Source organism: Rhinolophus sinicus, linkage group LG03, assembly GCF_036562045.2.
Source record: "Rhinolophus sinicus isolate RSC01 linkage group LG03, ASM3656204v1, whole genome shotgun sequence".
In the NCBI taxonomy this organism is placed as follows: Eukaryota; Metazoa; Chordata; class Mammalia; order Chiroptera; family Rhinolophidae; genus Rhinolophus; species Rhinolophus sinicus.
The window spans coordinates 60,086,230-60,099,807 of NC_133753.1; the positions used below are offsets into that span (position 1 = coordinate 60,086,230).

Here is a 13,578-nt window from a genome sequence, read left to right on the forward strand (position 1 = left end):
TGTCAGCTGTCATTATTTTTACTGTTTAGCTATTCTCAATTATTTTTTAAGTTATGAATACCATGCATGCCAAACAAAAATATTCATCAATTTGCAACCTTTGATTAAGCCTTAGAGAAATTCTTTTATTTCTGTCATTGCCTACATAATTTATATAAGTATCTACCATGCAGTTGGTAGTCTCTGAATTAAATTCTTTTAAAAGAAAATCATGAACAGGTTTTATTTGTCACTGTGAAAAGTCTGAATTTTAAACAGATTTTTGGACTGAGGTTTATATGCATCAGCTCGTTCAGCTTTAGCACCTGTCTCATCTGCAGTACCTTTTCCAGAACTGTTACCTTCATCACGAAGCTCCATGACTTTTCCTAATTCAAACTTGGGCTTCTTCAGCATTTTGACATTTCTAACAAAGGTATCATGGAGCAGATAAACAGATTGACAGGCCTTCTCTGTGGTTTCTCCAATGCTACCTGGAATCAATTTATTGACCACTTCTTTTAAATCATTTGTCTGCACTTCTCGGTCATGTTTTCCGTCATCTTCTGGATTTGGCAAACCTGTTGATGCTGAGCACAAGAGGTCTTCAGAATCTGATTGTTGTGTTTTTTAGTAAAACCAGCACAGAATAGACAAAGCAAATAACCATCGGTAGTCCTGACATCAATATGAGCTTCAGTCATGGTTGGTCAATTTTGACCATGGAGCACATCTTGTGACAGGTAAGATCCATGCCATGCAAACTAGTCAGCCAGCTTTTGCCCTGAACAGCCTCAGTAATTAATGTGAATTTTCTAAATGCAGCTTCATCATTCTCACATCTGCTAGGCTTACTTCAAAAACACAACCCTTGAGACCATCAGATGCGATTTTGGTTCTTTGAGTTCTCATGACTGGTGTTTTCCCAATATTTCGTATATTGAACATAGCTTGTGCTTTAACATCATACCAATCTTTCTTTGAAAATGGGTCAGCCACTTTTTTCTTGGCTCCCTTCTTGCTGCCTTTCGTAAGGCGCTTATTCTTGCTGATGACCACAGTGCTGCTCAGAGAGCCAAAAGGGCTAAATTCTTATGCTTTTAAAAAATAGTTTCTCATATGTATGATAACTATATTTTATATGTTAAACAGTATGATATTTCCCCCACTTGAGCATATTTTCACTATAAAACCAGAGTTCTTAATTTGAACAATAAAGCATAACTATTTAAATAGCAATGGCCTTTATCGAACTATAAATGAAATTGGACAAAGGTGGTAATGGAGAATCAAGAGAATCTCACTGACATGAGAAATGAGAAGCTCTTGGAGAATGGTGCACTGGGTATGTAAGCATTTGGGAAAGCGGTGGGTTGTGTGTAATTCATATTGGCTTCTTGGCCCAGCCACCTTTGGGTTTATATCTAAGTTCCATGAAAATTAGAGTGTTGGTAAGCAAAAAATGCTGAAAACTCTGTAAAATGTCCATCTTAAGCTAGAGCATTCAGAGTGCGCTCCAGTATAGTACGAACCAAAGGAGACAGAGGCAGCCTTCTTCATCTTGCAGAACACCATGGAGGTTTATCGTCTTGGTGGTGCCCATGACTTGGCTGTAGAAGATCACAACATTTGGTGGGCTAGCAGGTACTCGGTGATGACTGACAAGAAATGATAGGAGCTTGGCAAACATATGGCACCCAGATGATGCCAAGCAACTCAAAATCTGCGTAATAAGAGAGGGTCTATGTCTGAGAATTTATAACACCTCTGGAATTCTCCCAGACGCACAGAGAAGACTTTTTTCATGAGAATAGGAGTCCTTTGTGAAAGAGGCAAGTAGGAACAAGATTCGACCCATTGGTGTTAATGTGATTTTATCTCTACTCACAGTCTCTTCAGGCCTGAGGAAACTTGGAATATGCTTGTAACATATTTTATGTTATAGATATAAATTTTATTTTAAAATAAATGTATGTTTTTAAATGACAGAAAATCAGGGCATAATTAAAAGAAAACTCCTATGTGCAATTAGATAACTCTTTTGCAAGTAGTTAATATTTCTAAGTTTTGATTGTTTCCTACATTCTTAACTCTTTCTCTAACTTATGGTACTTTTTTATTTTTTGAGCTCTAGATTGATATTGTACAATTTAATGTTTGTATTAACTGTTTTTAAGTAAGTTTCTTACATACCGTGTTTCCCTGAAAATAAGACCTAGCCAGACAATCAGCTCTAATGCATCGTTTGGAGCAAACATTAATATAAGACCCGGTCTTATTTTACTATAAGACCAGGTATAATATAATATAATATAATATAATATAATATAATATAATATAATATAATATAATATAATATAATATAATACTGAGTCTTATATTAATGTTTGCTCCAAAAGATGCATTAGAGCAGATTGTCTGGCTAGGTCTTATTTTTGGGGAAACAGGGTAGTATCTATGTGAAATATCTGCCTCCCATTCTTAAAGCCAACAGAATCAGTTAAATAAAGTTTATTTACTTAATTTTTTCTAAAGAAGAATTCTACATGTTGTCCATTTCCCAAGTTGTGTAGAACAATTGTCCAGTGTAATTTCCCTTCACTGCACCTTTTTAATCATGAGATTTTTTTATTGTTCATAGCTAACCACCTCTGTACTTGGACCAGTTTTCTGTACTATTATGCCAGAACTAGTTAAGTGTTAAATTACAGATAATTGTTTGTTGAACACATTGGCTTCCACCTGCCTTTGCTCCCTTTGACAATTGTGTGGTCTCTTTGGCAATGTTTCTCAAAGTGTGGTGCTCAGACCACCTGCATCAGAATCATTTGAGTTGCTTGTTGAATCCAACTCCCTTACCCTATTACAGATCTCATAAATCAAGTTCCCTTTGGCTTTGTCTACTACACCTACTGAACCACACCTACTGACTTCACTTTAAAGCTTCTGCTTCTACTTTTTAAAAAGGCATTATTCCTCTTTTGAAAATACACGATTTAAATCGGCTAATACATTTGAATTGCAAAGGTTACAATGATGAATTTAAAAATCTTACAGTCCATTGGAAATTAGCAAGACACTCATGATAGAAAAGCAAAAGGCAGATTAAGAGAAAGGCAAAACAAATCAATATTAATAAAGTGCCATAAGGTTTCAGCAAGGAAAGAGACATCAGCACAGATTAGGGAAGAATAATCAAGGATTTATGAAGGAGGCAACTTTGACATGGGGCTTGAGGTGACTTGGAAATATAGAGGTGGGCTTAAGGAGAATTCATCAGGACAGCAGTAGAGCCAAGACACAGAAGTGGAAAGATGAGAATGATCATCAATGCCAACTCATAATTCAGCTCAGCTGAAACATAAAATACTCCCATGGGAGTTGTGGGTGATGAGGCTGAAGATGAAGGTTAGACTGATACTGAAGAGAATCTTGAAGGCCATTCCAAATGGTTGGTACTTATTTAGCACCTTCTGAATGTCTGCAACACTTTACGTAGGCTATACATTTAAGGTATAATTTGTGCATTGTATGATTACATTTCTGATTTAATTAACCATATTTGCAAAGTCAAATCAGAGGTGAAGTGGCCACATATAAGAGAAAGTGGCAGCGAATCTCAGTGTAGCTCCAGAGAACCCAATGAGGTGACACACAGCACATGGGTGAACTCTACCATATAGGATCTTGCAAGTCCTGACAATTCTTACTATGTCACGGTCATTTTCTATTTGGGTATTGCAGCATGACTCATAAAGAACTTACTCAATCTGAGAGTTTCCATTGAGTAGTATGTTTGAGAGAGAGCAAATTTTCTTTTGGACAAAGTCAGTGTCAGCAAGATCACACTGTCATTCTTGGTATTTGAGAGGATTGCTTCATAGGGAAAATGCACAGCTAGGGCATAGGATGTCTGGTGAATAGCTCTGTCTACACCCTTCCAACACAATAGAAAAATAAAATTCTTTACAGCCCACTGCCCAACACATTTAATGTCTTCTTATCTGGGATTTCTGATCCTGACTTTGTCAAAGATCTATAATAGAGCCATTTCTTTGTAATGTGTTATCTTATGAGATATTTGGAACCTCTGGGACCTACAGGGAACAGGTTTGAGGGAACAGAGACGCCAGCCAGGCCAGCCTTTCCTTGAGACATTGCTGCATTCCAGAAAGGCTGGCTGAGGACTTCAGAATGTGTGTTGGCGCAGAAGGAACAAACACTGGCCAGCAGAGAGGGAAGCATCCAAAGAAACCTCAAAACGCTGTCCATCACTCAGGAGTGGTTAGTCTTTGGAGGTTAACTACAGAATCCCAGAGGGAATAATAGGACATGAAAGTCACGAAGAGAGCTCAGATACAGGTGTCAGCATAAGAGCCAGAGTTTGAGTTTACACCAAGAAGGAACTGTTTTTCAGCTTAGCTGGAATTTTCACATATTGAAGTTTCAGTCTGGGTTGCTGACTTGTGCTCTCATAGGTCAGAGGAAATATGGGTCTGACTTACAGTGGAAATGAGAAAATAATTGATTAAACTGAGTACATAGAACTCATCTTCTAATTGGGTGTATATATATCAAGGGACAGGAGGGGAAGAAATGTAACTCAACGTACACATTGATTTTGAATATTCTCTAGGGGAGTTGGGGACTGGGAGAGAGATTTGGGCTGCAAATATGTACTTGTTGTGAAAAATCTCTAAATGGTAAAATATGCTGAAACCTGTCATCTTCTGTTTATAAAATGTCAAAATAGGTAATATTTTTTTCATAGCACTGCAAGTAAAAACACCATATTGCCTCCCCCTAAACATGACCACATCTGCAGCATGATTCTTCTATGGATATTTGTCCTATTTTCTAAAACTAAAATCATGTAGAATGATTCCCCCTTGCTGGAACACTGCAGTTGAAGACAGTGTGAAGTGCTGCTAAAATGCACATCGTGTTAATGGTCAAGAGATGTCATCTAGGCCTGTCCTCCTAGTCACAGGAAATGAATTTGGTATTTCTTTCACAGCTACATCTCTTTTCATGATTCCTTCATAGAGTGAGAGAATGATGTGGAAACGTCCCTTTGACAGCCAATCTCTCATCAGATTCCTCACACACTGATGTATTTGACCGAATCAACTACCTTAGCGAAGTTCAAATACACAACCACTGATCACCATACTCTGCCTGTCGCTGCTCCACAGCTGTCTGGAGGAGGTCACCACACTGCCGGCCTTCCCCTGGCTGCACTGACAATACTATTGCCTTGGCCACGGTGGGCCCCTGGAATGGATGACAGTCCTGTGCTCTACACTGTATGTGAATGTGCCAGGTGACATGTGTTATATGTAGATAGGCCTTTCCGATGTATGTGGACAGAGCTCCTTAGGGCACTGTCAAAGCTGGGATAGGCAAGAAATTTCCCTATAGGAATTTCTAGTCCTGAATTCTCCTCCTTCAGTTTTTCTGAGTCCTGAGCCAGAATGTGTGCGGATCTGTGGTGGCTTCTTCTGCAGGTCATGTGTGTTTTCAAGACTGAGGGCAATGAGAGATGTGTGGCTTCCAATTTGACCCTGTGCATTCAGTTGTGCTCATGGACTCCAGTTTTCCTCATTATCCCTCCAGTTCTTCTTTCTTCCTGCCAGTCCTGTGACTGCAATGACTTCAGCTCATCATACAATGAACAAGCAACAACCTTCCAGAGTGTTTCACCAGTTTCCATAATAGTGTAGGATCTAACCTCTATAATAAATCTATTACTCCTTAACACGTATCGTTTTGGTTCCATGAACAAAACATGACACCACAGTTGCTTGTCAAGGAAATGATATAATAAGACTTGTACATTAGCTCAATACCTGTAGTATGGAAAATGAATTATATGGAAAGATGATTAGAGTTTTCTAAATAGAAAAAAGTCTTTACTTTTCAAATTAAATCTTATTTGAAACCTCGGATAGAAGGGGGCCTACTTGCTTGAAATAGGGATGAGGAATTTAGGATTAATTGTTCTGTCTCCTTTCTCCCTTCCTTCATCAGTCCTGGAAGCACCCATAGTTCTAAGGACAGTTTAACAATGTCTGCATTAGTAATGCTCTTATAGTGAGAAATGAAGTTGTCCAGGGATACGGTGGTGGAGGTGAGCATGGAGTATAAGGGTAGCGTGAAGAGGTATGTAGAAATGAAAACACTGCTTTGTGTGAATAGTATGGAAAAGGCAGAAATCTGGGATTTTTTTTTTTTTTTCAGGCCAGAGGATTAATTGATGGTGCCATTTCTTGAGAAGGTACTACAAATGAACATGTTAATGTGAGACCATTGAAGAGTTTTTGTTTTGTTCAAGTCATGATATGCACGCAATAGGGCTGCAGTTTGAGATAGAGGTCTTCTATAGAGACACGCTTTTAAATCATTGCAAAGGTGAGTCAGTTCCAGATTAGGAAGAATAGATTTAAAAGAGCTCGGGCACAAATATCGACTCTTGCCTATTAGCAACATTAACGTGGTCATATATGCAAGAAGCACTTTAGTTGCCATAAATGTAGGAGAACCAGGAAAGAAGAATCCATGGGCTACAAAGGGGAGCATTTCAGTGAAAGGCTGATCAACAGCATGAAATGTCAAGTATGCCAAGACCATAAAATATCCTTTAGAATTAGCAATTATAGAATCATTGAGTAATGCACAAGGAGTAAGAGGGAGGTAGGAGTTGCCTTAAGGAATGAATGAGAGAAAAGGTCATGGACCCGTGAGTACTTTGTGAAGGCAAATAGTAATAGATGAGAGATACAGATTGATGTGGGGGTGAAGGATATGATTTTTTTTTTTTGAAGGTGGCAACTTGAAGAGAAAGAGTAATTCAAGAATAAGTTATTGAATTATTATCAAGAATAATGTTCTTGATAATATTGAATTATTATTATTATCAAGAATAATAATATATTAATCTGAGTAATTCATTGTTTTCATTGAATTTCTATCTCATTACCTCCATCTACAAATATCTCTCCTCCAAGATCTGTTCTGTTTTAAATAGCAGGAAACTGCTCTTTATAGCTACACACACAAAGTATGATATTCCAACTTCTGAAAGCATTAAATATTAAATATATTTTCATTTCCATAGCATACATGTTGGCCCTACCGTTAAGTTGTACCACTTACTAGAAGTGAAACCAGGCTCCTGAATGTTCATAGCTCCTGACATTTCTGTACGTAACCATCTAAGTTCAGAACTATGTTTCTTCTCCCTTTCTAACCCCTGCTCCTGGTTTTGGTATTTCCCTTCATTGGACTGTGTGAAGACATGCAGTTTTAAAGTAAACAACCATAGGCAGACCATTATTATTTTTTTCTTTTTCCAATGTTTTAAGGGGTAAGTTATCGATGCCACGTTTAAAATGATCACTTAACATTTATTCTACGTTAGGTAGTCTGCTTTTGCATTTTTATCTCATTTAATTCTCACAACACCCCTATATGAGACGTATTTTTATACCATTTTTATAGACGGTCATTGAGTCTCAGAGAGGTTAAAAAGCAGTTCAAATATATAAAATTAATAAATATCAGAACAAGAATTAAAGTTCACTAAATATAATAATGTGAGCATAGTGTCTGGCATATAGCAAGCATTGAATATTGTGTTTTATTGTTAATACTATTTCTAATAATTTTTATAATCGATATCCAGTGTTCTTCCATTATGACACAATTTTATTCTGTCCTCACATAATTAATTTAAAATGATAACGAAGAGTCACTTACATGAAATCAAGGCATAATAAATGTTGTTCGCAAATAACTTTAAATTAATGAAGTTGAGCATCAGAAAGAATGCCTGGGATAGGATTAAAAAATGACATTGGGACATAGTGATAGATGACCTTCCCACCAGTCCCAGTACTAAAATCGAATTAGAAGTTAGTCACCAATAGTAGGTTGAATATAAAATTGGTAACTTCTCTTCTTGGTTGATGCATGGTGATGAATTTTGTGATAAGGTATATAAGAAAACACCGAGGAAGACATGGACTTTTGGAATTTCTCTAATAATAATTTCCTAAATGTGAGGGGTCTGAATTCAATTGCTTTTTAAATCCTTTGTCCACAAGATTTCTTCTAGGTGTTTTGTTTGCATTTGAAGGAATAGCGACAAGAATAGAATAAATGAAGAGGCAAAAGAAAAGAAAAAAAGGTGTGAAAATATGTTATAATGCTGTACATTACAAATAGATGGAAAATGGCCTGGCAAAGAGACTAGTTTTAAGGATATTTTTACTTGTACAGGGAGGAAACAATTTTGATCAATTCTGGCAGGGTATATAATGCTATTAAAGGCCATTACGGGAAAAAAAAAAAAAAAAAGACAAGATACTAGTTTTAAGATTTTACACTCAGTTAATAGAAAGTACAAAGCTCTATGATTAGACCCCAGGTTTTTTTCAATTTGGAGATGGCTCTGGACCATCTCCAGACGGCTGTGAACTTTCAATCCTTTAATAATGGATTGTCAGAGACTGCAATCACCTCCTGGCTCCCTATTAATTATCATTTTAGCAGCCACAGACAGGAGCAGTGTGCTCTTATGGTTTTCACAGCCTGCGTGATTGCCTGGATGCTTGCGAACCCAAGCAGTTCTTTGACCTGCAGTAGATTCCTTTCTTCCATCTGCAGCTGAGTGGTTTTAGAAATCCCCATGAGCGTTGTTGGCCATAGGATTTGTGGATGTCAGTAATTAAGCTGTCTACTCCAGCTGCAAGCTGTTGGACAGTGTGTGTAGTAGAAGGGCCTAGTCCTGCTGCAAAGTCTGGTCTTAGTGGGAACAGAAAGGTCAGTGCCCCCCTGGTTGGTTAGCCATGCACTGGGAGCTCAGCTTATTCTGGGTTCGCCCATGATTTTCTCAACAGTCTTGTATCATTTTTACAACAAGGCAGTATTTGCCACAAGCCACCTGGCCTGTGAGTTGCGTTTAGGCTTTTATAGTGTCTATACACAAAGAACAACTGTTCTCTGTATCTGCCATCAGTAAGTACTCCATGCCATAGCATTATACTGGGCACACTGCTGATTCTATTATAGGCCTGAAATTTTATGTCTTGTTCCTGACATGGACTGCGGTTGGTTTCATGTCACTCATAATTAATTATGCGTTTCCATGGTTTCTGTTAAAATAATTTTTGTCTGTACCCTTTGGAATAGAGAACATTTGTTACACAGTTTTATATTTTTTACTTTGCTTCATCACTGAAACGTAGCTACAGGAGTGAGACCTTTCTGTAAAGTATCATCTAGGATTATTTCACAATGTATGAGCCTCCATGCATCCTCTTTGCCTGTTAGTTTTAGGTGTTTTTGAGAATGTTTTTTTCAGTCACAATTGAAATGTGCTGATGATTGGACTAGGAACCAGTGCTGATTATGACTTATTATCATTGTGTCTCCAACACGTAGCATATTTGCATATAGTAGGTGTTAAACAATGTACACTGAATAAATGAATAAATGAATGAATGAATGAATGAATGAGTTCATTGATCAAAGTATCCCTGTATTCATAATGGCTGTCTAAGTAGTGCCCGATTTCTGGTCTTTTCATTTTAGCATGCAAGCTCTTTCCTTTATTTATTAAAAACAAAATGTATTTTGTAAATGCCAGTCATTTCTTTCAAAGGGATCACATCGCGTTTGTGGTGTGTGTGTGTGTGAGAGAGAGAGAGAGAGAGAGAGAGAGGAGTATTGATAACAAGCATGATGAGCATTGGGTGGGGTATAAACAGACATGCAAACAGGCAATCACAACTAGTGTATAAATTAAATGCAAGTGAAATGCAGCACAGAGAGGAAATCAAACCCAAACTGGGACCTATAGATGACTTCCTAAAGGAGATGATTCTTTTACTAGGCTTTCTAAAGAGGTGAAGTATCCAGGACAAGGCATGTGGAAAGAAGAAAAGAAATTACTGGCAGAGCCAACAACACATAGAGGTGTGAGCATGGTGTGCAAGCAGTGAGGTATGGCTGCTGGAGGTTAGGTGGTGAGTGAGGCCCGGGACATTGCCAATTTTTAACACCTCTGATACCACATGTTCCAAGCCAGTATCATTCCTTTGCCTACAATAAATAGCCTCCTACATGGTCCCCTCAATTCTATTCTTGTTATAGTCTCTTGCACAACAGCTGCCTGAGACACCTTTTTAAAATGCAAATCATGTCGCCCCTTTGCTCAAAACTCTAAGTGGCTGACCATCTCATTGGAATGAAATTAAAAGTCCTTAAAATGGCCTACAAATCCCTAGATGCTCTGGCTATTGGCTTGCCCTTCGCTCTTGTTTCCTGTCAATCTTCCCATGCTCCTTTCCAGCCACGCAGGGGATTCCTATTCTTCTTTCTCTTGAGGGAACCATATACTCTCCCAACTCAGGATTTTTGTACTTGTTTGTTATACTCTCTTCTTAGAACATTATTTTCCCTAAATATTCCCAAGACCATGCTTCATGTTCAGGTGTCACTCAGAGAAGCTTTCCCTGAGAACACTATCTTCTATTCTCTTATTCACCTTCAGTTTATTTGAAAGCCTTACAACATATTACTCCCTGACAATGCACTCAATACATATTTATTTATTGTCTGCCCCTCCCCTCTAGAATGTATGTGACATGTGGATGGGAACTTTGTTTGCTCACCATCTTAACCCGAACACTCTCCTAGACCAGTGTTTGCCACACAGTATACCCTCAACAGATATATTTGTTGGATGAACAGAAATTTGATTTTTAAAGAGCCTCTCCTTCTACATAATTATTATACACACTAAAGAAATTGGATTTTGTCCTGAAGGTAATGAACAGTGATTGAAGAATTCTAAACAGAGGAGTGACATGACCAGACGTATTTTAGAGAGATCATTCCGTCATCTGGAAACAGGGTGGCTAGAAGGCTTTTGGAGTAATCACATAGTTCTATATGAAAAATCTACTTATGTAGCTCTAAGAAATTATGAAAACTGAACAGACTATGTAAAGTGGTGAAAGAGAGGAGGAGACACTTTAAAGAAATATCAGTTGATGAAATCAACAGGTCCCCCTTAAATCACACAGGTGCATGGTGAAAGTGTAGGGAATGTAGGCTTCCCAGTTTGCCCAGAACTCTCCCAGTTTTAATACTGAAAGCTTTGCATGCTGAGAAAATCCTCAGTCCTGGGTAAAACAGACTGGCTGGTCACGCTAAAAAAGCCAAAGATGCTTGTAGAACATAATTTGTTCCTTTATCTGCATCTTAATAGTGGCAGTGATTCCCACATGAATTATTGTGTTCTCTTAGGGATCACTTCAAGTCCTATGTGCCCTTAATTATTCTTCCCCTTCACCTCTCCTTCCTCCCACCCCCACCACCATACCATAGCCGTGTCTCATCTTCCTCTTCTGAATGACCACAGTGTCTGCTCTTAATCTCTCCTACAACAAATGATCTTATCTGTTTTTGTAACATATTTTTGTTGTCCACTTTTCATATTTACCTTTTAGACTCAAATGGCAGGAAGGATAATGACTATGCTTTACTCATCCTGTTATCCCTGCCAAGCCATGGAGTACAGCTATGAATCCATGGCTGTTGATGGAATTGATGTAGGCATGTGTGCTTGCTGTGAGTTTAGGGAAACAGAAGGTGAAGGCTGACAGTGTTGATCTCTACTTGGAAAAGGAAACTGGCATGATCACACACTAGTGGCTGGCTACCTGCAAGTAATAATCAAGGACGTGCTGGCCACCAATCTTCAAAGAAGGGAGTAGAGAATAGGACAGTTTGTCATTACCTGCAGATATGATTCTCAGCACAGCCAAGGCCCACACATCTGGGCCAAATGAAGACTTGTTTTGTGTTCCATCTTGGGCCCATATACTCTAAGTTGCTAAAGGGGAGAGGGACTAATATTGTGAAATAGGTGTCAGAGTCTTGAGATAAACAGGGATACATATTTTAAGCCTATGCATGTACAGAGCAAAACCTACCACATGGAAATATGGGGTTTTGGCCATTGCCATGTTGGCCAACAATTTCAGCCACAACTGAGGAATGTCATGAAAGGTCTATTTTTTTTTTTTTTAATTTTATAAGTTTCAGCTGCACAAGACAAAGCACTACTTGGACGTTTATCATTGAAAGGTCTATCTTTTTAGACTTAAAACTGTCTCCACTTAAAACTTGGGCATTGTTTTAGCTGTTTTGAGAGCCTCAAATATAAAGTAGTAGCACACATATTTCTGTTATAGTCACTGAAGGTGTTTCACAAGGATGACAGTTACTTATCTGTGCAGGCAGCTTTATAATCCACAAAGTTCTTTTAACGTCATTAGATTCTTTGCACTTTACTGTAGGGCTAGAGAAGTAGCTCCATTTCCATTATGTAAATGGGAAACTGAAAACATGAGGGGTTATGTTGACTAAATACAGTGAACATTCAGTTATTTAGTATGAGTATGGAATGTGTTATACTATGTTCTGTTCAATAATTATGTAATAGACCAAGCATTGCTTACTAATTTTCAAAATAGATTAACATATGTAAGAAAAGTGTAATGATCATAACTTAAACCTCATTGGTAAAAATGAGAGGCTAAATGGACAACATTAAACAATTGTGTTGAGTCCCTACAGTCTGCTGGACACTGTACTGGATGAAATATTGACATGGAGGATTCGAAAGAGGTCTAGGTTATGATAAAACAGTGATAAACTCTTCACATTTACTTGTAATTTTATGAAAGTGACATTTCTCTACAAATGTCAACAAGAGATTTTCCTAAAATTATAAAATAATGTTTAAGGAAACTGGTGACTTCTTGAAAGCATCTAAGCAGTAAGTGATTTGGGAGGTTCAACTCAAAATGCCCTCTTCCCATGGAGAGCATTGGCTTTTGCCACAAACACAGGGCCATTGGGTCAGGCAGGAGTTTAACAGAGAGTGCTGACTTTCCAGTGCCATGTAGAGAAATGCTTGATAAAATGGATGGTCTTAAAACAAAATGTCCTTAGCTTGGTACAGCCTTCTCAGATAGTGTTTTGCCTTCATTGTCCCCAATCTAATCTTGGCTAATTTCTGTCAAGGTAATGTCTCAAATCTCTGAGTCATTCAACACACATATTGATGTCACTATGTGCAGAACGCAATACACAACTATTGTCATGGTGTCGCAAAGGAAATTGACTTACTTTTCTTTACCACGTGTTCATTTTTTTATTATTATTTTTTTTGTCCCCTGGGAAGAGAGACATAGTTCTATATGAAAAATCTACTTACATAGCTCTAAGCTATGTAATACACTCAATTACTAATTTTCAGTTTCCTCAGAGAAATGATCATGAGCCAATCTTAGGTATTAAAGGTAAATATTAATTACATAGTAGCTGAATTTTTGATTTTGGCCTACGGGAACTGAAAAAAAAAATACAGAGAAATCCATATACCATATACTGAAAATGTCAATCCAAAGTTTTGAAATATTTGCAATCATTCTCTGAGAAAATGAATAGAGTGGAAATACCTGAGGCACTAAGAAGTTTTAGAATTGAAGGGAAAGATAGGGGACTAAAAACAAAACTGTCTTG

The 13,578-nt window shown here is 37.8% G+C and overlaps 1 pseudogene; it reads right to left on the minus strand.

Moving 5' to 3' along the window:
* Window positions 1–222: 222 nt before the first annotated feature.
* On the minus strand, window positions 223–8,670 carry LOC109438435 (small ribosomal subunit protein eS1; annotated as a pseudogene).
* Between the last annotated feature and the right edge of the window lie 4,908 nt (window positions 8,671–13,578).